Source organism: Canis lupus, chromosome 7, assembly GCF_003254725.2.
Source record: "Canis lupus dingo isolate Sandy chromosome 7, ASM325472v2, whole genome shotgun sequence".
Lineage (NCBI taxonomy): Eukaryota > Metazoa > Chordata > Mammalia > Carnivora > Canidae > Canis > Canis lupus.
This window is the reverse complement of record NC_064249.1, coordinates 35,429,902-35,453,642: the sequence shown is the minus strand read 5'-3', so window position 1 is coordinate 35,453,642 and position 23,741 is coordinate 35,429,902. Positions and strand designations below refer to the sequence as shown.

At 47.4% G+C, this 23,741-nt stretch overlaps 2 long non-coding RNA genes across 5 annotated transcripts in view; both read left to right on the top strand.

Annotated features, from left to right (window-relative positions):
• The window catches only part of LOC112648763 (uncharacterized), a 55,608-nt gene extending 39,847 nt beyond the window's left edge, over positions 1–15,761 (top strand). For 2 of the 4 annotated variants that reach the window (XR_004817552.2, XR_004817551.2), the window contains 2 exons: positions 1,409–3,188; positions 3,421–6,192. This is a non-coding gene — a long non-coding RNA (uncharacterized LOC112648763). Of the gene's footprint in view, positions 1–1,408; positions 3,189–3,420; positions 6,193–6,581; positions 6,826–14,670 lie in introns of those variants that run through there. The other 2 variants (XR_003129294.3, XR_003129290.3) reach the window with 2 other exon arrangements.
• Positions 15,762–16,928: 1,167 nt separating this feature from the next.
• LOC112648762 (uncharacterized) lies at positions 16,929–23,639 on the top strand. Its single transcript, XR_003129287.3, has 2 exons — positions 16,929–19,081; positions 23,093–23,639. It is a non-coding gene; the product is annotated as an uncharacterized LOC112648762 (long non-coding RNA).
• The last annotated feature ends 102 nt before the right edge of the window (positions 23,640–23,741 follow it).

Sequence of the window (23,741 nt, the reverse complement as noted above, 5' to 3'; positions counted from 1 at the left end):
CAGAAGTGGGGGGCAGACAGAAGGTGGTGGGGTCCAGGTGGGGTTGGGGGGTTGTTGCTGTGGGTCACTGAGGGGTTAGCTGGACACGTAGAGCAGGTGGTCTGAGAATGAGCTTCAGAGGGTCTGCAGGTGTTGCTCAGGGCAAGGGCCTGTGCAAGCCTGGCTGCAGGTGGCTGAGGCAGGAGGACGGGAGGCAGAGGCCGGCCTGAACCCTCCATCCTCACTGTGGCAGCCCCAGGCTCCTGATGCAAGGTGCCAGCAGCTTTGCCTGGGGAAGGGGCTCCAAGAGGACCACAGGGAAGGAAGGGAAGGACAGGAGGGGGCAGGACATGGAGTCTGCTTTTGCACAGAGCACCGTATGGATGCTTTTGTTGGCGTAACTGTATCTCCCACTGTGGACACAGAGGCAATAGATGAAGGATTCTCTCTTTTTTTTTTTTATTTTAAAGATTTTATTTGTTCATGAGAGACACAGAGAGAGGCAGAGACACAGGCAGAGGGAGAAGCAGGCTCCATGCAGGAAGCCCAATGTGGGACTCAATCCCAGGACCCCAGGATCACGACCTGAGCCGAAGGCAGATGCTCAACTGCTGAGCCACCCAGGTGTCCCTAGATGAAGGATTCTTGAAGGAGTGGCTGCTCAAGATGTTTCCTTCAAGGGTGCAGCCTCTTTGCCTGGGTCCGGGACCTGAGGCGGGATCCTGTGCTCACTTTATTCAGTGTCACAGGCGGTCACTGGGTTTGTTTTGCACAAGTAACCTGCAGTTGTGAGCAGAGAGGGATGTATCCTGCTCCAGCATGGACGGGGGAGGGGGGTGTGGGCAGGCATGAGGGTATGTGCATGCATATCTCTGGGTGGGGGGCCAGGGTCCACGGGTACAGCCCCACCCCTGTCCGGTGAGAATAGCGCAGGCGAGCTGCTTGGATGCACTGGAACCCTCTTTGTGTGTGTGGGGAGTATCCTCTATACCTGGGCCTCTCTGCTGGCCTCTCTGGTGGCCTGTGGACCCAGGCAATGGCTCACTCTGCCTGACGGTACTGCTCTGTGTCCTACACCATGTGGCCAGCTCTGCAAACTTCTGTGATCTTTGCCTGGAGAGAAACCCATGTGCTCTCTGTATCCTTTAGCACCTCAGCACCCATCACTCCAGCCTCCTGCTGTGGTACCAGGCAGGCGGGGCCCATCGAGCCCGTGAGGGGTTTGATTTCCTTGACTTGGTATAAGGAGATGTTGGACCTTGGGAAGTCACTTATGCTCTCAGATGCCTACGCTTCCCAACCTGGAGAATGGGCACTAATTTATATTTTTCCATAAAGTTGCTAAGATGCTCAAATGACGTTATTATGAAAGTGCTCTGTTAACTCTAAAGCTCTAAGAAAAAATGACTCATGAATGTTATCTTTGTAGAAATAACAGCAAATGGAGGCAAGAACTGATCAGGAGAGAGAACAGTGAGCAAGAATTACATCCTGCGTGGAAGAAAGCCCTAAATAATGTCAGTCTTAGAGGAGCCAGCCAGCCGAGACAAGATTCCCATAAAAATCAAACTGCAAAGAAATAAAGAAAAGGTGTTAAAGTTCATGGCTGGAAAGCCATGTTTTTCTGCTGGCCCCTGTGGGAGGGGAGTTATTATTTTAGTGTGGGAATAGGAATATAACAATCTTTCCCAATCAGAATAGGTTTGGATGGGTTACCATGATTCACACGCTGTGACTCACATATGAAAATTCTCACTAGTCTATTACTAATAGTTTATATCCCTTAAAAAGGAGACAAGATGAAGCAGAGGGATTACATAATTCGTTTCTTTTCAACTTCTACCTTGGATTTATCTGACATGATAATTTCAGGAACAGAAACTTTCTCTCCTTCCTGCAAAGAGAAAAATAAAATCTCATTACTTTCTTCAGTAACCACATTTTCAAAATACTTGTTAAAATCAACCTCCATGCTGTTGTTGTCACACTTTACAAATCACTGTGTAAGAAATTAATCTTCTTGCATGGTGTCACCTCGACCCATGTCAGCTTTGTTAGGAGGAAGGTTACATTGATATGATCCCTCTCCCTAAGATTTCTTCACTGCCAATAGTTATTCTAAAATATGCTTATTATGTGTTTTTGAATTACATTTGTCATTTGAATTATGTTTATCAAGATTTAAAAATCCATCAGTTCATCAGAATGCAATTAAGTAGACTACTTCCCCACCGCTCATTCATGTCATCGAAAGGATCGATCGAGTGCAATAAAAACATCAAGCCAGGCATGTTAAAGTGATTTAAAAATAAATTTCATTTGTTCCATTTTATTAAAGACTTAGGCATACCTAATCACGAATACTCTAACCTGGTATATTCCAGACCTATTGATGATTCGAACCTTGTCTAGATTCTACTTGGGTATGTCCTGTTGAATGTAAAATTATAAACTTCCTGAAGAATAAAGGAGTTCATGCACTGTTTTAATTCAACTGCCATGACTTCCTTGTGCCAGACCTACATAACCATCATAATGGTGACCGTGGTGATGAATATATGTTATTCATCTGAGTAAGTGCAGTGGCTTAGGTACTTTGCACATATGCATTTAAATCCACCCCTCACACTGCAAGTTTGAGGAAATAGTTTCAGAGGTTGAATAATGTACCAAATGAGCTAGTGGTAGCTGAGCTGCAGTCCCAAACCAGGTCAACCTCTTTCCAGCATTGATGGGATGCCTAATTAACATTCTACCAAATGAAAGGATAAACTTACTTTGAAAGATTTTAACAAGGCCCTGGATTAAGGCCAAAATGTTAATTTGGAAGCCAAGGAATTTATTTATTTAAGATTTTGTTTATTTATTGAGAGAGAGTGTGTGCTGGGGTGGGGGCGGAGGAGAGGGAGAGAGAGAGAGAGAATCTCAAGTAGACTCTTTGCTGAGCATGGAGCCCCGTGGGGCTCGATCTCATGACCTTGAGCTGCCCAGGTGCCCCTGGAGGCCAAGGAATTAGATCGGCCCTCTGCCTTGCTTAGCCTAACCAGTCAATTTCTACTTCATTGGGTGCCTATGGATTTGACTCGCAAAGAATACGCCCTTGGAAGAACTAAGAGGGAAAAAAAATTTCTTTGGCCAGTGCTTCTTCAAACAATTATCTAAAGCTCTCTTTGTGCGTGGGTCTCCCCCGAGAGCCAGACATGAATCAGGTTTTATTTTTTTTTATTATTATTTTTTTAAAGTTAATTTTTTTTTAATTTTTATTTATTTGTGATAGTCACAGAGAGAGAGAGAGAATGAGGCAGAGACACAGGCAGAGGGAGAAGCAGGCTCCATGCACCGGGAGCCCGACGTGGGATTCGATCCCGGGTCTCCAGGATCACGCCCTGGGCCAAAGGCAGGCGCCAAACCGCTGCGCCACCCAGGGTTCCCATGAATCAGGTTTTAAATCAACTTCTTTCTGCCTAGAAATTTCAAAGCAACACGGGTTCCTCAGAAGGAGACTCAGGGAGAGCAGGATAGCAGGATAAGTGGAAGAAAGCTTGGCTGCAAAGTTCTCACACTGCGTCAGCTCAACTCGGTCAGCTTTGTGGAGGTTTCCTAGCTGTGGCTTCCGCTGGATCGGCCTGGGTTCCTATGCCCCCAGCTGTAGCATGTGGTCCCATGGTCAGGGTGAGCTGTTGTCCTTCCTGTCTGGGACCCCATGTAAGGCACAAGAGATGCCCCTCAACATAAATCGGCTTTAGGGTAAAGGAATCAAAACAGGAGTCATATCCTATCACTCTACTCACGAGCCAGGAATTTTGAGAGACCGAAAGATATTGACCAAGAAAACACAGTTTCTTGGAAGTAATTGATACCAGGGTTCTCTCCTAAGACATTTAAATAGTTGTTTCCAGAAGACAAATACTCACAAACCCCCTTACTGTCCACTTTTTAAGATACACTGAATTGGAACATGACATACATTCAGAAAAGGGTACAAATCCCAAATGTATAGCCCAATAAATTTTCACAACAGGAGGTATCTATGTTACCAAATCCATTTCAGGAAATACCACTAACCAGAAGCCCTTCCAGAGCAGCAACTCTTCTGACTTTAATTGTTAGACAATAGATTCATTTTGCCTGTGTTTTTCATTTATATAATTAGAATACGCTGTTGTACCCTGCAATGGTTACTTTTATGTCACCTTGACTGGGTCATGAGGTCTTGGGACAGTTTGTCAAGCATTATTCTGTGTATGTCGGAGCATGTTTCTGGTTGAGATCAACACCTGAATTGGTGAATTGAGTGAAGCAGATTGACTCCCCTGCAAGGGTGGGCCGCACCCAATCAGTTGAAGGCCTGACTCCCTCAAGAAAGGCTAAGAGGGAGCTCCTCCTGTGCGGCTTTGAGCGGAGACTCAGTTTTTCTTGTGCTTGGATGTGAAGTTTTCCTGTGTCTCCAGCCTGCCTGTCTTGGGTTGGAACTTCTATCATCAACTCTCCTGGGTCTCAAGCTTACTGCAGCAATCCTGTGACTTTACAGTCTCTATAATCACATGAGCCAATTCCTTATAACAAATAACTGAATCTCTCTCTGTCCCCCTTTCTCTATACATGTATATGTATATGTAATTGGTTCTGTTTCTCTAGAGAACTGTAATACATACCCTGCTCGCTTTTACAGTATTTTTATATAATATAGTGAACAAAGTTGTGTTAATTAACAAACTTTAAGTATGTAAAGTACTTATCTATCATCAGTCATATCTTATAAACAAAATGCTTATTTTTCCCATTGTATTTTTTCTTGGATTACAGTGTGGATCAAATGCACTGTACATCCTGTTTTCCATCTAGCTGAGAGGGCGTGTCTGTAAATGAGGACACTTCTAAATCATGGAAGCAGTAAGTGCAAAATTCTACCTACACTCTGAATACACAGAGCCAAGAACCTGGCGCAGTCCCCAGCATCCAAGCTAAGGAAATGTGCTCACTGAATGGATGGTTGACCCAATCTTGAGGTGATTTCAACATCAAACCCAACTCACAGCAACACAGTCCAAGTGAGTCTTATCAAATAGAGACTTGGGATCATCCTACATCCAGGGCCGTATTGGCCTTCACTCTAATTTTTCCTTAAATAGACAGTAGCAGAGTGGAGGAGGAGGGGAAAATATCTCTGGGGCCAGTGTGCCATCACCAGGATTTCCGTGATAATCATCCACACTGGTCAGTCGTTTATGGGAATATGACCCGAGTGCCAGCAAAGGCCTCCCTGTCTGTCTGACTCCTGCACCCATATAATGTCTTAAAGTCCCACGCTGCCCCTGGTATAAAACCTGGTCCCTTCTCTGGTTTTCATTAGCAATCAATGCATATCAGCTCTTTTGTGAATTTTAATATAATTTTGCTGAAGGTTTGGGAGTAGAAGTGGCTCACTGTGATACAGCGGACCGTATATCTGCCTCATTTCCCCTGTCTTTTTGCTTTCCCCTCTTTCTCAGAAGCTCCATAAATGACTCTCCTGATCTTACGAGTAGCAATTTAACAACCCTCTTCTGTTTGAGAATGTCTTGGGATGCCTCACTCTCAGCCTCAAGGACTTTGTCCAAGTATTTCTACCAAACACATCCCTTCCTTCCCCAAAGAGATCTAATAAAATAAAAATTTCCCCGTGTCCTTATCATTTTTGGACCAAAGGACATGAATCTTCTATATGCTCTACATTAGTCTGGGCCCAGAGAGGGTACAGGAGCATGTACAAAATAGGCTTGCCTATCCTCAAGGCATTTAGAGCTCGGTTAGAAAGACAATGTACATGATGCACTCAGGAAATAATTCAATGCCAAGCTGTGTGTGAACATTCATGAGCCAGGGCTGAAAGATGGGCTCGGCCAGTGGCACCCAACTTTGGGAAGGATCTTATAGGATGGGCAGGATTTGGTTTGACTGGTGACATTCAAAGTTCAGGGGGTAGACACAGCATCAACAAAGCGGTGAGTCTGGCAAGGAGCGTGAGCCTGAGTGTGAGTGTGTGTGTGTGTGTGTGTGTGTGTGTGTGTGCTGGGAGGAGGCAGAGCCAGGACTCGAAAATGAACTCTGGGGATCCCTGGCTCAGTGGTTTAGTGCCTGCCTTCGGCCCAGGGCGTGATCCTGGAGTCCTGGGATCGAGTCCCGCATCCAGGCTCCCTGCATGGAGCCTGCTTCTCTGCCTCTCTCTCTCTTCCTGTGTTTCTCATGAATAAATAAATAAAATGTTTAAAAAAAAAAAAAAAGAAAATGAACTCTGTTCCCAACGGTTCTCCCTGGTGCTTCCTCAGGGCAGGGGTCTGATGCTGGATCCTGGGGTGCAGCGATGCCCCCTCCTACCCTCTGCCCAAGATGGAGTTCTCTGTGGACCCTGGTGATCAGAGTCCCTGCATCTTGCCCTGCAGGTGGCTGACCTCTGTCACGGGCCATCTCTATCAGTTCTGTGTAGGTGACGCTGGAGTAGAAGGGGATAAAGAAATTCAGCCCGGGTCTTGCTGACTTTAAGGGGACATCGGGATTGTGTCTGCTTGTGAGATGGATCCTGTCACGTCGCCTGGAAACAGGAATTTGTGATTTCCTTCTAGACCTCAAAGCCATCAGCGCTGATACTCATTGAGGACGCCGTTCTGGCCACGCTGTCTACCTCTGGATGTCAAGGAAACCCAGTCCTGATTTTTTCAAACTTCCCACCAACCTCATGCCTGAAAAGACTAGGGTTCATGATGTCATTTACAGACCTTGTGGAATGTTCCACATTCAAAGTGTTAAGTATTCCACTATGAAGAATTTAGGAATCTATTTGTGTTACATTCCAAAAATAAAACAGCGCGACCCGAGAAATTGTAGTGTTTCTGCCTCAGAGACACCGGATGAGCAGTTCACACGTAATACACTCTGCCATAGAGATTTTCTCTGTTCTTACAATTGCTTTTGTAGGATGGGAGAGCTAAAAATAGAGCTGAAGATTACATTGATCACCTAAAATACACATAATTTGGAAGGTGTACTGGGTTCAGTGATTTCAGGGGCTGGCAATTTTCTGCGGGATGCTGGGTGCTTAGATACACCCCTTGTCCCCCAGATTTTCAGGTTCCAATGCTGCTGAGAACTTTGTGCTGCCAGACCTTTTAATTCACATTATCTGGGTAATTGAAGTGGTGTATATATGTCATTCCAAGGGAGGGAGCAGTTCTCATTCATAGAAGCTAACTTTGGATTTGAGAAATCTAAATTCCTATTTGATTTTCTAGTGAATTACTCTATGACCTTGAGAAATTTGCTACACATGTCTGTTGAAAAATCTTTGTCATAGCCAACAGAATGAGTATTTCTTGCTGGAAAGTTTTTTTTTTTTTAAGATTTTATTTATTTATTTTGAGGCAGAGACAGAGAGGAGAGAGTATGGGGGGAAGGGCAGAGGGAGAGGGAGAAGCAGACTCTCTGCTGAATGTGGAGCCTCATGTGGGGCTCGATCCCAGGACTCTGAGATTACAGCCTGAGCCGAAGGCAGATGCTTAACCAACTGAGCCACCCAGGGGCCCTGGAAAGGGCTTTGAATACATCGAAGGGATAGATACCTCCACATTTGTATATATTTAAAGCTGGGTCTGATGGTGCCCTCACCCTGGAATCGACATGACTTTCAGGTCCTGCACCCATATATATCTAACCAGAAACCATCCGGATTTCAGTTCTGGGGAGAGACAATTTGAGTGATGGAGTTTGGGTCGTAGCTTGTGGCAGAGGAGGAACAGGGTCATTTTACACGAGGTCTGGAAGCTGGGGCAAGTCTCAAATGAGGAAGAGTCAGAGGGGCAAGCACTCCTCTCAATCTCCCCGGGCCTCGCCTGGACATCTGTTGACTGAACACATGTTTGGGGCTTTCTTAAATAAAATTGTGCCAAAATAAATGCATCCCTAAGGCCCATTCTTCCAACAGTCGAGACCAGGATGCGCTGCTTATGCTAGCCCCTAGGGCTCAGCCTGTCCTTGGCATCCCCTGGACTTTTCTGCCCAGCTGCTGAGGGGCTTCTGAAAGCTGCATGCCAGTGAACTTGCAATTCTCCACTTGACATTGGCAGCAGAGGCTTTGGCACCAAGGACAAAGGAACAGCACCTAGGGAGTTGTGTGGCTTATAATTAGTGTCCAGTTTGCTGCTTCGTAATCACAGCTCTGTCTCTAAGCCTCTGTCCTGGGCAGGGAGAAAGCTTGGTTGTCCCCATCTTGTTAGTTCATGTATTTTCCCCCTAAGAAACTGAGACACAAAGAGAAAGTAACTTGACTTTATGGCAATCGTTTTTGATTTTGTGACCTAGAAAGGCTAAGTAGAGTGAGAACGTCATCCCCTGGGTTACTGATAGGCTGGCATGGCCTCCACTGCCCGTGGCCCTTCTGTGGTGAAGACATGGGGTACACCCCCCTCCTCTGAGATTTCGCCTCTTAGGGTTTCCTCTGGCCCTTGGGGATTTCCACCTTTCAAACTAGGTGATAATCTAGGTCGGTTTCCCAGGCAAATCTCCCCTGCTCCTGGAAAGGGCTCATGGTTGAGGTCGGTGGTTTCAAGTTGTCTATTTCCCCCATCACACTGCTCCAGAGACCACAGCCACAAACTCTCTTTACGCTAGCCTTTCCGGAGGTTTTTCTTTGAAAATGTCCAAATAATTTTGCCAGACTTTCTTCATCTACCTCCCTCTTTTCTTCCTGGGCTAGCTATTTAGTTATTTATTTATTTATTTACTTATTTATTTATTTATTTATTTCTTCCTTCCTTCCTTCCTTCCTTCCTTCCTTCCTTCCTGGATATTTTGTTTCATTTATTTATTTTTAAAGATTTTGTTTATTTATTCATGAGAGATACAGAGAGAGAGGAGGGACATAGGCAGAGGGAGAAGCAGGCTCCCCATGGGGAGCTTGATGTGGGACTCGATCCCAGGGCCCCAGGATCATGCCCTGAGCCAAAGGCAGAAGCTCAACTGTTGAGCCATCCAGGTGTCCCTTCCTGGATATTTTAAGTAACCCCCAGTTTCGAACTTAAATTCTTCAGTATTCAGAATAAAACATTTTTATTGGAAAATTATGTCACTATAACACCTGATAACATTAACAAGAATTCTTTAGCACATATAGACTCATATAGACTACAAAGTCCATATTCAAATCTCCCCTCTTACAGTTGATTTATTTAAATTGTAACCTTACAAGTTCCATTCATTGTGTTTGGTTGCTTCAGCCTCAAAGTTTTGAGTGGAGACCTCAGGGCAGAGGGTAGAGGAATGTGGCTGTGTCAGTGTCCCAGATCTCTTCTCTCTGAATTTAACCTTTCCTGTAGAAATTCTCTCTGGAATCCCTTGGTCATTGCCTTGCCTGGATATATGTTGTTCATCATTCCCATCTAAAACCCTGTCCTAATAACTATTAAAAAAAATCCCACCTTTATCTTCGTTATAGAAAATAGATTGGCATCATCTAAAGGAACATTAGAAAGACAGCCAAAACACTGAAATTAATAAGCCACAGAAAGAACTCAAAGTATACAAAATTATGTTTACAGACTGTAGGTCACTGACCCCGCAATAGCTATTGTGAATAACAAGCAAACAGAGCTGGTTCCTTTGCACACCCTGGTTTAAGACAACTGTATTCATTCTAGTCTCAGAAACCTGTTCAGCTTTGTTTTGGGCTCTTTCTCCCAGCTCCCTATGTCCATGAGGCCAGGGCCTTCTACTTCCTGACACAAGGCAACATCTAACTGTATCTTGGCCTTCTCCAAGAACAATGTAAAAGCTTCTCCTCTCACAGAAGTCATACGTTTTTCTCTGGCTCAAATCTTCCAGCAGCCCTCCATCCTGTCCTGGTAGTTCCTGGTTTTCCATCTGGGAGGGCAGCTCAAATTCCTAATCAATTCATAAGTTAGGAGTTAGATTTGCAGGTTTTCCTGCCTTGGCTTATTGTCTCTGCTTAACTGTAGTGCCTTCAACAGCAGTTTACATTTTGGCGTCCTTATCTGTGACATGGAATGCTGTTTCTATCTGCCTCAGGGGCTGTTGTGCTGCTGAAATGACATCATGCATGTTATGCCATGTAATGGTCAGAGCCGCTGAATGGTAGCGATGACGATGGTGATGATGATGATGGCAGTGATGGTGATGGTGGTGGTGATGGTGATGGTGGTGATGGTGGTGATGATATTGATGATGATAATGATGGTGATAATGGTGATAGTGATGATGCTGATTCAGTAGTATTCCTCCTCCTTCCTCACTTACCTACCCACCATCTCTGATTCCACAGGGAAGTTGCAAATGTTTACATTATAATAATAGAAATGTACTTCATGGGGTGCCTGGGTGGCCCAGTTGGCTAAGTGTCTGACTCTTGATTTTGGCTCAGGTCTTGATCTCAGGGTTGTGAGTTCAAACCCTACATTGGGCTCCATGCTGGGCATGGAGTCTACTTAAAAAAAAAAAGAAATATACTTTTCAGGTGGAAATACCTATTTTTAAGGAAAATATCAAGCTGATTGAGGTAGATTAGATTCTGAAGTTAGTTGTCACCAGGAGTCAATATATTAGTAGAAAAGTCCTTTGCCATGAACAGGGCAGACAGTAGAAAAGTCCTTTGCCATGAACAGGACAAAAAATTTTGTTTTTTTTTTTTCTTCTTCTTTGAAGGAGAAGAAAAGAGACGTAGAATGGAGTAGAAGAGAGTAGCCTGGTTGAGAAGAACCAGGAAGAGTAAGAAGGTCGGGTTGAGTCAGGGAAGTCCACTGAGATTCCTCAGAGGTGGATGCCCTGAGCAGCATGATACGGTTCTTAGGAAGTCATTTGTATTTTTACACTGTGAGCCCTTTGTCCATCTCCCATTCTGAGATTTCCATGAAAATTTACGAATTTCAGAATGTTTCATGCTTCAAGTGATAAGGGGTTCTGTGAAAGGCAGAGAAAGGGGTGTACAGATACAGAGAGAGAAACTGGAGAAAAAGAATTTGCAGAAATCTTGGAGGAGGGGGATGCTTTGGATTTCCACAGGCCATGGTTTTGGGGGTCTTCTAAGGGGAGGCCCTGTCTGACTTGAAGGTTGCTCTAACATTTCAGTAGCCTTGACATACTGAGGATAAGATCCACCCACACACAGTAAAGGGGAGAGAATCTAGTTCCCTTGTAGTCACTATAATAGCACACAAACATTCAAGGGTGTAATTATCCAATGTCCTTGGATACAGAATTTGCTTTCCTTTTATGGGAACCAGGCTTTTCCTAGGGATGCATTTATTCCATCAAATTTTATCTCAAAATATCTGGGGAAAACATCTGGTTCTTATGATAAAGAACGATTTCAAAATGGTCATCTTGTCAAGCCCATATACTAGAACGAGGGCCATATCCATAAAGAGTAGAGGCAAAATCTGTTCTGTTTTGTCCAAATTCTACTCTCCAGGGATGCCTGGTGGCTCAGCCAGTTAAGCAACTGCCTTCAGCTCAGGTCATGACCCCAGGATCCTGGGATGGAGCCCCGAGTCGGGCTCCCTATCTCTCTCCTCCCCCATTGTGTATTCTTTCTCTCTCTCAAATAAATAAAATCTTTAAAAAACATCCATATTCCTCCTCTGGCCTAGTTATCCGGGTAATGGCAGGTGCTGCCCCCGGTGATCTCATTCTCCCACTTCATGTGTCTGCTTACTAACGTGTCACCTTTCATATATAGGGATGATGTCACTGGCTTAGCCTTGATGGAACTGAGGGCCACTACCTTAATCTTCCCACCCTAGGGCTTGGCTGGTGCTGCTCCCCCTGTTCCTGGCTGCATGGTCAGCAGGTGTGTGAGGTGGGGGCCTGGCGGTAGATCATGAGGAAGATGTCTCATGGGCTGGGGCCTCTTGGCACTGTGCTCGCTCCTACAGAGCTACCTGACCTTTCACTTGTCCATACCTCAGAAAAACCAAAGCCATCTGTTTTCTCCTATCTTGCATCTCTGCATCCCAAATTTTCCTGGGAACGTTTCCAGGAGTTTGAGTTCACAGAGCTTGTCATTAACTCTGGGGCTTCAGAAACAAAGGCCCTGCTGGGACTCGTGTTAGGAGAACCATTTGTGCTGGGGAGTGTTTGGGGCAGGAGATGCAAACTGGCCAAAACAGAGAAGATTTCAGGGCAGGAGTGCTACTGTTTATCGAGCACTGGCTTTGTGATGGGCACTGTCTAAGGCCCTACATGCCTGTCCCGTTGCTTGTCACTGTGACAACCATTCCTACAACAGGTAGGAATAGTATTCCTATGCTCTCATGGGACCTGAACATGAGGCAGAGAGACAGGTCTGTAACATATTCAGGGCCATTTAGCTAGTTTTGTCAAGTCTGTATGACCCCAAACCTTATGCTCTTAATTATGCTATCCCTTTTTTTCTGGATTTGGGGGTACCAAATCTTCTATCACATCCTTAAAATCCTGGGGGAAGAAAGGGAGTTCCCACACCCCATTATTTTAAAATGTGAGTTTTTTTTAAAAAAGATTTTATTCATTTATTCATGAGACACAGAGAGAGGCAGAAACACAGGTAGAGGGAGAAGCAGGCTCCCTGCAGGGAGCCCGATGTGGGACTCGATCCCAGGATCATGCCCTGAGCCAAAGGCAGACGCTCGACCACTGAGCTACCTAGGTGCCCAATAATGTGCTCTTCTTAACTTTGGGGACTCCAGGTCTCTCTTTCTATTCTGGGTACTTGGGTTGGGACAAGCTGGCATGATAAGCTGCTCCTGCTTGGGGTTGGAGAACATGGAGAGTGCTCCAGCCTCTGGCCAGTTTTGAAGATCTCCTGAGGGACCTGGAGGAGATCTGCCCCCAGGGTGCCTTTATGAAGTGGGCCCTTGGACTCTCCCCAGGACCCTGGTGGGCACCAAATTAAAATACAAATGACCAGTTAAATGATTTATAGTATTAGTATACCAATGCAATATTTGGGATATACTTATAATAAAAAATTGTTGCTTTACCCGGAATTCAGATTCAACTGGGTGACCTGTATTTTATCTGGCAACCCTAGACCTGGAGTCACCTAGCATCAGCCCAAGCAGCTGGTGACAGGTGTCCGAAAACTCCAATCTCCAAGCCAGGCCCGAGGCTATGTCTGAGGCTGCCCAGACCTTCCCTGAGGACTCACAGGCCTGGTCAGGGTTGAACAGAGAGCGTCCACACAGGGAACCTTTGCATGGTGGAGCCTGAGCACTGCAGAGCCAAGGAAGTGCCTCCTGGTGTTGTGAGAATGGAGGGGTTTAAGGGAAAATAGAACAGGAGGCAAAGCCAGCGAGCCAGTGATTTCATTTGCTAGCACTGCTGTACTAAAATGCGACACCGTGGGGCTTAGACATCAGAAATTTATTTTCTCTCAGTTCTGCAGTCTGCGAGTCCAGGATCAACGAGTTGGCATATTTGGTTTCTTCTGAGACCTTTCTTCTTGGCTTGTAGATTGGCCACCTTGCCCTGTGTCTTCACATGACCGTCCCTCTGTGTTGGTGTCCTATTCTTCTGATAGGAACATCCATCATATTGGACTAGGGTCACCCTCATGACTTCATTTTAACTTAATTACCTCCTTGGGTCCTATCTTCACATTCTGAGGTTCTAGGGGTTAGGACTTCAACATATGACTTTTCAGGGGACATGATTTAGTCCGTAACAGCCAGAAAAAGATTGGGGAAGCACGTGGTTTGTGCAGGCAGATGGCTCTGTCATGGTGCCCTGGGGACCTTGTATGCATCCTCATAGGCCACATAAGCCAGGCTTGAGTTACAGCCGAATCTACGTCTCTCTCTTTTTCAGATTTTATTCATTTATTTGAGAGAGAGACAGAGAGAGAGAAAGAGAGAGAGAGAGGAAGAGGGAGAGGACGAGGGAGAAGCAGACTCCTCTCTGAGCTGGGAGCCCCGGGCTCAAACCCGAGTCTCCAGGATCATGACCTGAGCTGATAGCAGATGCTTAACTGAATGAGCCACCAGGTGCCCCACGAATCGGAGTCTTGACAACACTCAGTAATAGTCCCAGAACGAGAGGCAGGGGAGGCTTGGGAGGAGCTGCCGGAGCACTTCTCACTTGCCTCTTAGCTGCCCAGGAGGCTGTTTTAAGACATTTCCACAAGGCCTCCTAGCTTCTGATGATGGTGAGGTGGGGGGGTGGGTGGTAGGGGGGTGTCTGCCCTGCCCTCCCCCCCACTTAGGGCAGAGATGCTCCCTGGAAACTAGCCGGGGCAGGGCATTAGCTCCTCAGCAACAGTGTCCCACCACTGGTGTTGAAGTCCCCAGGCCCCTGTAGTTGCAGGGTTGCCCTGAGCTCGGGCGTCTGCAGGGAGCTGGCATCTTTGACTCCTCTTCCTTTCACTGTCCATGTAAATGATCCGTCTGATTTGGGGCTGGTTTCTTTCTTTTTTTTTTTTTAATTTTTATTTATTTATGATAGTCACAGAGAGAGAGAGAGAGAGAGACAGAGAGGCAGAGACACAGGCAGAGGGAGAAGCAGGCTCCATGCACCGGGAGCCCGACGTGGGATTTGATCCCGGTCTCCAGGATCGCGCCCTGGGCCAAAGGCAGGCGCTAAACCGCTGCGCCACCCAGGGATCCCTGGGGCTGGTTTCTTTAGTGGAATCTGTCTGCCAGGATTTACCTTGTGCTTGACTTTCTGGCACAGGAAGCAGGAAGCACACACAGCCCAGAATACGAGGAGGAGGCCCCCACGGACAACTGGAGAAGGAGCAAAGCAACCAAGTGGTTCTTGAAGGGGAATGGCTTATGCCATGAGGACCAAAAGGCTTCTGCCCAGATGACTGCGAATTTATAAAAGTGGTTAGAAATAAGGACTGGACAACTGGGGGTTTTTTCCTCCTGTTTTCTGTACCCAGAATCTACACAAACATCAAACCTATTGGCTCTGGACATTTTAGACGACGGGAGTACTAGAAGAACGACACTGTACTACTAAGGTGAGCAGCTGAACGCTCAACAGCAGTATGGTCATTTCATATCCAGGGGTTCAAAGAATCTGGGGTTCAATCATTTTCCTTAACTGATAAGCCATGTTATCCCAGATCAATGATTTTTACTTCTTAGGCTTTACTTTTCTCAGCACAATGGGAACATTCACTTGGGAAACACTCCACTTGAGTTGTCCTTAGGATTGCATAATAATAATTTATTTGTGTGCACTTACTATATGCCCAGTGTATACTAAATGCTTTATATACATATTACCTCATTTAATTCACACAACCCCCTCTCAGAAGTAGGACTGCTATTACCTCAGTTTTACAGATGGGTAAGGTGAGGCACTGAGAGGTTAAGTAACATGCCCAAAGTTAAAGCTGGTCAATGTTGGAGCCTGAATTCGAACTCAGGCAGACTTATTCCAGAGCTTGTTCATTTCTTAGTGGGCTACCAAAAAACTGAACAACGATGACAAAAAGAGCAGACCCCCAACCCCCCAAAACCCAAACCAACAACCAAAAACAAAAAACAAATCCTGGAATATCACTCAGCCATTAGAAACGACAAATACCCACCATTTGCTTCGATGTGGTTGGAACTGGAGGGTATTATGCTGAGTGAAGTAAGTCAATTGGAGAAGGACAAACATTATATGGTCTCATTCATTTGGGGAATATAAAAATTAGTGAAAGGGAATAAAGAGGAAAGGAGAGAAAATGAGTGAAAATATCAGTGAGGGTGACAAAACATGAGAGACTCCTAACTTTGGGAAATGAACAAGGGGTAGTGGAAGGGGAAGTGGGGGTTGGGGGTTGGGGGTGGGTTTGGGGTGACTGGGTGACCGGCACTGAGGGGGACACTTGACGGATGAACACTGGGTGTTATGCTATATGTTGGCAAATTGAACTCCAATAAAAAAAATTAAAAAATAAATAAAAATAAATAAAAAACAAACAAAAACAAATCCTTTAGAAGAAAAGGAGAAAGAATATACAGACTGTTGAGTGGAGTGCTTAGTACATAACAAGCACAAGAGGAGCTAGCTATTGTTATTTTGATGTCTCCTCACTTGAATTCGAGAAGTTGACTTGTGCAAAAAATTGCATAAGGAGGCAGGAAAAAGATGGTTTCTTTGCTGTATTGGTGCTTTTCGATTTTTCCACAAAGAATCTTAGGTTTGCAATCAGAAAAAAATATTGAAAAAAAAAAAATCAACCGTCACCCCCCCCCTCCCACCCACCCCATCCCCCGCCCAAGGAAGAGATGAGAGAAAGACTACCAGGTTTGGGGATCTTTCCTGAGACACTGGTTCCCCGCCTTTGTGGAAAATCAGAGAAGCCCTGAAACCAGCGTCCCCGAAACGACAAGCCTGCAGGCAACACTGGCCTGGGCCCGGCAGCCAAGTTGGGATCCAGTGGGGGAGCCGAGGGGGCCGTTCGAGCCCCGGGCACGCCTGGATCCCGCCCTCGGTGTCGGTGTCGAGGCCAGGCAGGGGTCACGCGGCCCATCCCCCCCATCCTCCCCCCCAACCCCCGGCGGCCCGTGCGGGGCATTGTGGGCCCGCGTTCGCGTTTCCCGGGCGACCCGGGCGCGCACCGAGGAGCCCTCGGCCCGGAGGAGCGTGCGGGCAGCGCGGGCATGGCGGAGGCGCGGAGGCCCCGGGGCGGCGGCGGCGGCGGCGGAGGCGGCGGCGGCGGAGGCGGCGGCGGGGGCGGCGCGGGCTGCTGGTGCTGGCGGCGGCTGTGGGCGCGCGGCGCGGGCCGCGGAGGGCGCCGCAGGAAGGCCCCCGAGCGCGGCGGGTGGGCGCCCCGGCGCCTGCAGGGGCTGCTGCGGAGGCTGGCGGCGTGGCGGCGGCGGGGGGCGCGGCCCGAGCGGCTGGAGCAGATCCCGCTGCTGGTGCTGCCGCGCGCGCCCCGCACCCGCTAGGCCGGCGCGCACCGCCTCGCTTCGCTTCCTGTTCGACGGGGCGAGAAAGGAAAATAAACCCCCGCCGTGGGAACGAGCGAGACAGCGCGGGCTCGTTGGGGCCAGGCGCCCGAGCAGGGGGGCCCGCGCCGGGGCTGGGGGTGCGGGGGTGCTGGGGTGCTCGGGACGGAGAGGCTCCGTGCCCCCGCTGGCTGCTGCGCAGGGCCTCGGGCCTCGGGAGCCGGGGAGGCGCTGGCGGGGGCTCCCACCCCCCGGAGCCTCGCCCCGTCCAGGGGCCGTGCACCTGCTGGGGCCCGGCACCCTCCAGGGGCCCCGAATTCCTCTGGGGTCGCCGCACCCTCCTGGAGCACTGCACCCTCCAGAGGCCCTGAATTCCCCTGGGGTCCCTGCACCCTCCTGGGGCCCTGAATTCCCCGCCGCACCCGCTGGGGCCCTGCACCCTCCAGAGGCCCTGAATTCCCCTGGGGTCCCCGCACCCTCCAGAGGCCCCGAATTCCTCTGGGGTCCCTGCACCCTCCTGGGGCCTCGCAGCCCCTGGGGCCCTGCACCCTCCAGAGGCCCCGAATTCCCCTGGGGTCCCCGCACCCTCCAGAGGCCCCGAATTCCTCTGGGTTCCCCACACCCTCCTGGAGCACTGCACCCTCCTGGGGCCTCGCACCCCCTGGGGCCCTGCACCCTCCAGAGGCCCCGAATTCCTCTGGGGCCCTGCACCCTCCAGAGGCCCTGAATTCCTCTGGGGTTCCCGCACCCTCCTGGAGCACTGCACCCTCCTGGGGCCTCGCACCCCCTGCAGCTCTCTCCAGGGGCCCCAAACTCCTCTGTGGCCCCTGCATCTTCCTGCTGCACTGGGCCCCCCTGGGGCCCCGCACCCTCCTGGAACATCGCACTCCCTTGGGGCCCTGAACTCCTCTGGGCCCCTGTACCTTCCTGAAGCCCTGCACCCCCCTGCTGCTCCTTCGGGCCCTAGACAGCCCCGGGAAGGGGTGAGTGGGGCAGTGGTCAGCAGTTTGTGCCTTGCTCTGGGAGGATTAAAAATAAGTTTTTTTTTAAGATTTTATTTATTCATGAGAGACACAGGGAGAGAGAGAGAGAGAAAGAGAGAGAGGCAGAGACACCGGCAGAGGGAGAAGCAGGCTCCATGCAGGGAGCCTGACACGGGACTCGATCCCAGGTCTCCAGGATCACACCCTGGGCCGAAGTCAGCGCTAAACCGTGAGCCACCTGGGCTGCCCTATAAATTTGCTTTTTTAAGCGGGTTGTTGAGCTCTTCACCCCACATCAAAGTGCTCGAACTCTAATTTTTTGTTTACAGGCATTTGTGAGCCCTTGTAAACCAACGTGAGATTTTGTTTACAGGCATTTGTGAGCCCTTGTAAACCAATGTGAGACCCAAGCTTGGGGTTTGCCTGCAGGGAGTTTGAAAACTAGTGTTGAAGATGAAAGAGCACAGGGAGAGGAATCTGGGGGACTCCTGGGTGGGTCTTTGATTTCTTCCTTTTCCTCATCAATAAAAGCCAGCTAATGATACTCTTCCCCCGTAGGCTTGTGAGGATGAAAGTAAATTATTAGAAGTGAAAGTGCTCCAAGCACTTTCTGAACAGAAAGAGCATACGCAGTCAGGGTACTTATTAAACTGTTACCCTGGTGTCTCCTGGGGCTATTCCCAGATCACGCTCCACCCTCCTGCTCTCCCTGCCCCCCTACCCGGGCCCAAACTGCAAGCCAGAAACGCCCAGCAGTGGGCCTAGAAGCTGCTGAGGTGTCTGGGGAGCTCCTGATGCCTCCCGGGGGCCTCCGGTGTCCTTGACCTCGAAAGCCAGTCCCTGGGGAGGGAGTGCGAGGATCACCACACCCTGTCCAGTGCACCTCAGTGAGAGGGGTGGGCAGCATCGAAAAACGCAGAAAAAACAAGGCGTGGGCCAGAAAGCTGGGGACAGGACTGTCACTGGGGGCCGATGCATTTTGATCTTTCACTAACTTCCTCATTGTCCCACTGTGAGGGCGGGCGGTGAGGGGGTGTGCGGGTTCCCCAGGAGAGCCGTCCAGCTGCGTAGCCAGCCCCGTGCCTGTGAGGAGACCGGCCCCACTGGCCTGTGTGTAGCTGCTGAGACCAGGGATCCCGAGACGCCTGAATGAAAAGCTGTTCCGTGGGAAGCAGCCAGTGAAATCTTCCTGGCTTGGAGAGGTTTAAGGTGAGAAGACTGAAAACGGAGAAACCCTTCGGAGGTAACCGAATCCCTGAATCCTCAGGCCGCAGATCGGGGGTGCTGCTGCGGAACACCCGGCGGTTCAGCTATGTCATGTTTCCCCGGTTGATTTCTTTCAGAAAAGTAGATGCCAAGCGAGTGCAGTTAGTTCTCTCGGACCGTAATTTGGATGTGGGTTTGCCTTTTTGGTTTGGCTGATGGTCCCCTGCCTGCACCAGGAGGAGGCCTCAGCTCTCTGCATAGGTCGCTGTGCTTCCTCTTCCTTCACGAGGCTAGGGGATGGGCCGGCTCTCTAGGCCTTCATCTCCAGGCCTTCATCCCCACTGATGCACACGCGTCAGCTCTGTGTACAAGCACGGATGTAAGGGAAGTGTTTCACTTAGAGGGTCACCGTGGTGGCATCCTGTGTCTTCCCAGTTGCGCTCCTACATACCCGCCCGAAGCCTTATGTTTTTGGGAGTGCTGCTAGGCCTGCGATGGGAGCCTCCAGGCCCAATCCTTGGCTATGATGGATCCCTCCCCGGCCAAGAGAGGGGCGGCCTTTATCAGATTTGCTGGGCCGTGGGTATCTCCTGTCAAAGGCCAGATTCAGCAGAAACAATGGCCTTTGGGGACACATGCTGCTTCAGGGGGTTGGCATGGAGAACCTGCTGGTAGACACCGCATTAGACACCCCACCCTCACTGCTCAGGAACTTGACAGTATTTCCTGCTGACAATCTGTACTTCTCATCTTCTGGGGCTGGAGCCTTGTTCCTTCTCTTATATCCATCCTCCTTTGAGCAGGAAGCCAACAAAAAGAAATGCAGTTTTTCATAGTCAGCCCTTTGGGTGGTTCTCTGGTGCAACCCCCACCCCCTCCTTGTGTCCCTGGAGAAGGGACATCAACCTCCTGATCCAGGCCACGCTGAGTTCTGGGTGGTGGCTGCCAGCAAAGAGGGTGGCTTGTTGTGGGACTGGGGTCCGAGGGGGATGATCCATGGTGTTTGGCTTTTGGGGTTCTTGGTGACTTGTTTTACCCTCTGAAACAGAAGAGGAAGGGCACCGTATATTTGGGTCACCACTGATGAGCCCAAGAGGAGGAGCCTCAGCTCTTTAATAGGTCACTATGCTCTGAGTTCCAGAGGCTTCACTGCCATGATGTTCCAAGGAATATGTATATAGGCTAGGCATGCGCACCAAGGGAGAGCAGTCAGATTTAAGATGCTGCTGCCTTACCCCAGTCTGCTTTACACGGGTCCAGGTAGGTCTTCCTTTGTATTTATACAACAACCATGACATGACCTGAACCATTTATTTGCCATCTTAACTCATTTTAAGTGTACAGGTCAGTGGTATTAAGCACATTCACATTGTTGTGCAGCCCTCCTCACCATCCATTTCCAGAACACTTTTCATTTTGCAAAAGTGAAATTCTGTGCCCTTGAAACAATGACTTTCCATGTTCCCTCTCCCCCAAACCCTGGTGACACTGTTCTACTTTTTATCTCTGTGAATTTGACTACTCTATCATATAAATGGAATCATACACTATTTGTCCCTTCATGACTGGCTTATCTTTTTTATTAAGCGTTAATTCTAATTCTAGTCAGTTAACATAACAGTGTTGTATTAGTTTCAGGTACGCAATATAGTGATTCAACACTTTCATATATCACCTGGTACTCATCACAACAGTTGCACTCCTTCATCCCCATCACCTAGTTCACCCATTCCCCACCCAGCTCCTTCCCCTCTGATGACCCATCAGTGTGCTCTCTAGAGTTCAGAGTCTGTTTCTTGGTTTCTCTCTCTCTCTCTTTCTCTTTTCTACCTTAGCTTGTCAGTTTTATTTCTTAAATTCCGCATGAATGAGATCATACGGTATTTGTCTTCCTCTGGTTGGTTTATTTCTTTTAGCATAATACCCTCTAGCTCCATCCATGTCATTGCAAATGGCAAGATTTCATTCTCTTTTATGGCTGAATAATATTTCATTATCTATCTATCTATCTATCTATCTATCTATCTATCTATCTATCTATCTATCCTCTATCACATCTTTATCCATTCATCAATCGATGGACATTTGGGCAGCTTCTATACCTTGGCTGTTGTAAACAATGCTGCTATAAACATTAGCGTGCATGTATCCCTTTGAATTCTTTGGGTAAATAACAAGTAGTGAAATTGCTGGATCGTAGAGTAGTTCTATTTTTGACTTTTTGAGGAACCTCCATATTGTTTTCCACAGTGGCTGCACGGGGTTCATTCCCATCCACAGTGCATGAGGGTTTCTATCCACATCCTCGTCAACACCTGTTGTTTCTTGTGTTGATGATTTTAGCCATTCTAACAGGTGTGAGGCAAAATCTCATTGTAGTCTTGATTTGCATTTCTCTGATGGCAAGTGATGATGAACACCTTTTGAGGTGTCCATGGGCCATTTGTATATTTTCTTTGGAGAAATGTCCGTTCATGTCTTTTAATTGGATAAAAATAAGTTTTTTTTTAAAATTTATTTATGATAGTCACAGAGAGAGAGAGAGAGGCAGAGACACAGGCAGAGGGAGAAGCAGGCTCCATGCACCGGGAGCCTGACGTGGGATTCGATCCCGGGTCTCCAGGATCACGCCCTGGGCCAAAGGCAAGCGCCAAACAGCTGCGCCACCCAGGGATCCCTAAAAATAAGTTTTTAATTGGATTATTTGTTTTTTGAAGTTATAAGTTCTTCATATATTTTGATACTAACCCTTTATAGATATATGTCACTTGCAAATCTCTTCTCCCATTCCATAGATTGCCTTTTAGTTTAGTTGATTACTTCCCTCGCTGTGCAAAAGCTTTTTTTCTTGATGTAGTCCGAATAGTTTATTTTTTCTTTTATTTCTCTTGCTCAGGAGATATACCTAGAAAAGTGTTGCTATGGCTGACGTCAGAGACATTACTATCTGTGCTCTCTTCTAGGATTTTATGGTTTCATGTCTCACATTTAGGTCTTTAATCCATTTTGAATTTATTCTTGTGCATGGTGTAACAAAGTGGTCCAATTTCATTCTGTTTGCATGTAGCTGGCTAATTTTCTCAGCACCGTTTGTTGAAAAGACTTCTTTTTCCCATTGGATGTTCTTTCCTGCTTTGTCAAAGACTAATTGTCCATATACTTGTGGGTTTATTTCTGGGTTTTCTTTTCCATAGATCTGTGTGTCTATTTTTGTGCCAGTACCATATTGTTTTGATCACTACAGCTTTGTAATATAACTCAAAGTCCAGAATTGTGATGTCTCTAGCTTTGCTTTTCTTGTTCAAGATTGCTTTGGCTATTCGAGGTCTTTTGTAGTTCTATATAAATTTTAGGATTGTTTGTTCTAGTTCTGTGAAAAAATGCTGTTGGTATTTTGAGAAGGATTGCATTAAGTATATAGATTACTTTGGGTAGTATAGGCATTTTCACAATATTTGTTCCAATCCATGGGCATGGGAATGTCTTTCCATTTCTTTGTGTCATCTTCAATTTCTTTCATCAATGTTTTATGGTTTTCAGAGTACAGATCTTTTACCTTTTTCATTAGGTTTATTACTAGATATCTTTTTTTTTAAAGATTTTATTTATTCATGAGACACACACACACACACACACACACAGAGGCAGAGACAGAAACAGGCTCCCCGCAAGGAATCTGATGTGGGACTCGATCCAGGATCCCAGGATCAGGGCCTGAGCCGAAGGCAGACGCCCAACCCGCTGAGCCATCCAGGCATCCCTATTCCTAGATATCTTATTATATTTGGTGCAATTGTAGATAGGATTGTTTTCTTAATTTTTCTTTCTGATGCTTCATTATTGTTGTATAAAAATGCAACAGATATCTATACATTGATTTTGTATCCTGTGACTTTATTGAATTTGTTGACCAGTTCCAACAGTTTTTTGGTGGAGTCTTTCAAGTTTTCTATAGTATCACACATCATCCGCAAATAGTGAAAGTTTTCCTTCCTTCTTACTGATTTGTTCTAGGAGACTTGAAACCGTCCGTGAACTCAGCTCCTGGCAGCTGAAAGCTGGAGCCTTTGGACAAAGCAGCCCTCCTGTGAGTCTCTGTCTGGAAAAGCTCAGGCTTGTCAGAAGAATTGGGCGTTTGTCCTAGCCAACACCTGAAGATAGGCCCTTAACCTCCCTTTCTCAGAACACATAATAAAACGGGATTCCAAGTGTGAATTGTTCTTCTGTCCCTTTGAGAGGCATATATACCTCCTAAAAGTGATGTGTGTCTTTCTCAGGGACCTGAGAGCCATTCCTTGGAAATATAATCATGGGGCCAGTGGGGCTCTGTCTCCCAGACTGTGTGGGAGGATAGACTCCTAACTTCCATAATTGTCAGCTCGAAGACTCCACTGGCCAAATCACATTTACACTGACCAACCCTTTGTCATTTTTTTGCTTGAGGAAGTCATCCCATCCCCACCTGTCCCTTAAAAAGCCCAATCACTTTTGCACAAATGGGAATGGAGGTCAGCTCTTTTCCTGCTGTCAGTAGCTACCGAATAAAAGGTTTTAATCTTAATGTCTAAATGCTCTAAGGTCTGGCTTTATTTCTTTGACACTGGCATCAAGTAAGGGTCCAACCTAATTCTTTTGCATGTGGGGTATCCAGTTTCCCAACACT